The following is a 3,322-nucleotide window of genomic DNA, read 5'->3' as shown; positions in this document are numbered from 1 at the left end:
CTTTCGCCCCACCCCGTCTACACTCTCTAATCACGCTTCCTCGCAATAACCTGCCATTTATATTACGACGTTCGAACCCCAAGGGTACACCATCTATATCTCTCTCTTCCTTTACTCACCATCCCATTTATATTCTGATCCCCGTCCCTTTTGAGTATGCCCGGCACTTTGCCACCATCTCTATCCTGCTGTCTCCCACTCCCTCCTCCTGCACTTCCCTCAGGTTTGGTAATCATGTATTTCCTTTGCGGCACTGCACCTGTTACTCTCTTCATTCCTGATCTCTCCCCACCTCCCTCTCTCTCTCTCGCCGAGTAACCTTGTACCTCCTCTGTTTCTGTCTCTCTGCCTCACTATAACCTTTCATCATCTGACACAAGATCACCTTCTCCAATGTCCCCACCCTTCTCAAAAGAGATTTTTTTTGTCTTGCAAGTACTTGGTGACCCTGTCAGTGCAGGTGCCACTTAAAAGCACCCAGTCCACACTGTAAAGTGAAGGGCACCCAGCTGTAAAAAGTACTAAGTCCACTCCACTGAGTGGTTGGTGTTAGGAAGGGCATCCAGCTGTAAAAATCCTGCCAAAACAGTCACAGAAGTCTGGTGCAGGCTTCTACCAAACCGTCCCACCCATGCCAGCATAGAAGGCGGACGTTAAGTGATGATGATGATGATGATGATGATGATGATGGTAGTCGTGGTGATGGCGGTGATGATGATGATGATGATTTCAGAGGGTGTAGTGTACGTACAGTAAAACACTTGATGCAACTTGCGCTATAAACGAGGAGTCAAACTCAAAACTGTTGGCGATTTTTTAACTTTCATTTCTGAACCCATTTTAGTCTTCCATTCAATACTCTGCCTTTTTGTTTCAAATTCTCTTCAAAAGTGTCTTTGATACTAAAGCGTTAACGTATTAAATACGTTTTTTTCCTTTTTGTCACTGGCATAAATTTAATGTTTCGAAATTATTAATTAAATTTTCTATTTGTCCCTAACTTTATGTAGATTGATTTCAAATTTTGGTACAAGGCCAACAATTTCGGGCGTAGAGGTAAGTTGATTACACCGACCACGAAAGAGACGAAATGTAAAGTCGACCACGGTGGGATTTGAACTCAAAACAGGACGAAATGCCGCTGAGCATTTCGCCAGATGTGCTTACGATTCAGCCAGCTTGCTGCCTCACTGACGTCTATATTATAAGAATTTATCACTAAAACAGGTTGCTTAACACAAAATTTTAAGTATAATGAATATCTTTCCGTCGTGATAATGAAATAGTGAAAACAGATTTGAACCATCTTGCCAAAATTAAGAAAGATCATTGCTTAACTCAGTTTTGCTCATACGTCTGCCACAATTATTTAAGATTGGTTAATTCAGAGCGACTGATATCACAATTCCGTGTTGAATGCCTTTCAATGGCAGAGGCGAGGGAAATAATTACTTTCGCTAAATGTTGCCCGTCCAGAAACAATAAGAAAAATCAAGTCAAACACCGCTAAATGGTTTCTAATCTAGTTGTATTACCACAAGGTATAAATTCCAGTTAAACTGTTACGTTTGTATGATTCTCATTTTTATATATCGTTTTTTTTCTTTGCTACTTCAGACAAAAGAGCCTTATTCATTAAAAATATAATTTTCATTCGGACTGGCAATTTCTTTAAATAATTTATACAAAATGTTGGAGCAATTAAAACGTGCGTCGTGTTCTGTCAAGTGAAGATTATCATTCTTAAGTACAAGATTTGTCGATGAAATAGCAAACCAGTTTGTTATATCAAAATGATTGCAGGAAGATTATGTTGTTAGTGTGAGATGCATGGTCAGTCGATGAAGATGGTGTTGGTATGGAGGAGATGGTCAAATGAAGGGGATGGTGTTGGTGTGGGAGAAATGGTCCATGGAAGAGAGGGGTGTTGGCGTGGGAAGATGGACAGGTGAAGGGAAGAGTGTTAGTATATGGGAAGCAGATGGTGTTGGTATGGGAGACCTGGTCAGATGGAGCGGACTCTGTTGGTGTAGGAGAGATATCAGACGATGGGGATGATGTCGATGCAGTGGTGATGATCAGAGGAGGGGATGGTGTTTGTGTATGGGAGATTGTCATATTTATGCGGGAGAGGTTGTGATGGTCAGACCAAGAGAGTGGTATTGGTGGGGAAAGATTGCCAATAAGGATGGTGTTGACTTAGGCGAGAAGACGACATGGCCTGATGCATAATTACATACATATGTGCATACACGTATACAGAAGTGCATTCACACACACACATGTATATTCATGGATACAAACATACATACCTATGCGCACTTAAATTGGAAGAGTGTAGTTTATGTGCTCATACATGCCTCTATACATATACATACACACATTCATGAATATTTTAAATACCAATATACACCAATGCAAAACTAAAGTAGTTAGTTAGCACTGAACACTGGTATAAACCGGCGAATAAACAGTAAACAACATGAAATACAAGAACAAATGGGTTCAATACGCAAACAACGAGAGAAACAAATGGAAAACAGGACAAGTAACACAAATAACGGCCCTTCATCAGTTGTCGGTTGTCTATCTACTCCTCATTTGGAGCATTGAACGATTTTTTTCCGCCGTCTTCTTTTTGACTTGGACTTTCTTATTCCCTGTTTCTGAAGAAGAGCCTTTGCTTGAAACGTAAAACACCCTGTCTTTTCTTCTCTTATTAACACTTTGCAACGTACCACGTCCTCGCGTTGTTGCTTTTTTTTCCTGTTGTCTTTTTCTTTGTTTTTTATTATATATATATATATACATATATATACTAATGATATATATCGTAACAAACTGAGGAAAAGAAATCCTTCAAAGTGATTTATATATAATGGAAATGCGTTTATATATATCAGAAATAATATATATAAGTCGAAACAATTTGTTGGCCTTTTATACGATTTTTGTATTATTTATATAATATTATATTCATAGTATTTAATGTAATGTTGTAATATAAATAAATTATTGGACTGTCATTAGAATATCTCTATATTTAATTTATCTTATGTATATATATGTTTGTGTGTCTATCGCTTGATAGCCGATGTTGGTGGGTTTATGTCCCCGTGTCTTACCGGTTCAGCAAAAGAGAACCGATAGAATAAGCACTAGGCTTACAAAGAATAAGTCCTGGGGTCGATTTCTCCGACTGAAGGCAGTGCTCCAGCATGGCCACAGTCAAATATTGTATTTTATTATAGTTCTTTTTAGTGTATTTACTTATTAATTTTTTTCTATATGTGACTGGATTTTCATGGATGAGTTCTGGAAT

General features: G+C 38.5%; 1 long non-coding RNA gene across 1 annotated transcript in view; it reads right to left on the bottom strand.

Moving 5' to 3' along the window:
• The window catches only part of LOC106877020 (uncharacterized), a 9,437-nt gene that overhangs the window by 1,933 nt on the left and 4,182 nt on the right, over positions 1-3,322 (bottom strand). The gene's annotated exons all lie outside the window — the stretch shown is intronic.

Source organism: Octopus bimaculoides, chromosome 19, assembly GCF_001194135.2.
Source record: "Octopus bimaculoides isolate UCB-OBI-ISO-001 chromosome 19, ASM119413v2, whole genome shotgun sequence".
Classification (NCBI taxonomy): Eukaryota; Metazoa; Mollusca; class Cephalopoda; order Octopoda; family Octopodidae; genus Octopus; species Octopus bimaculoides.
Note: the sequence above shows the minus strand (reverse complement) of the source record. Positions and strands in the feature narration are given on the sequence as shown.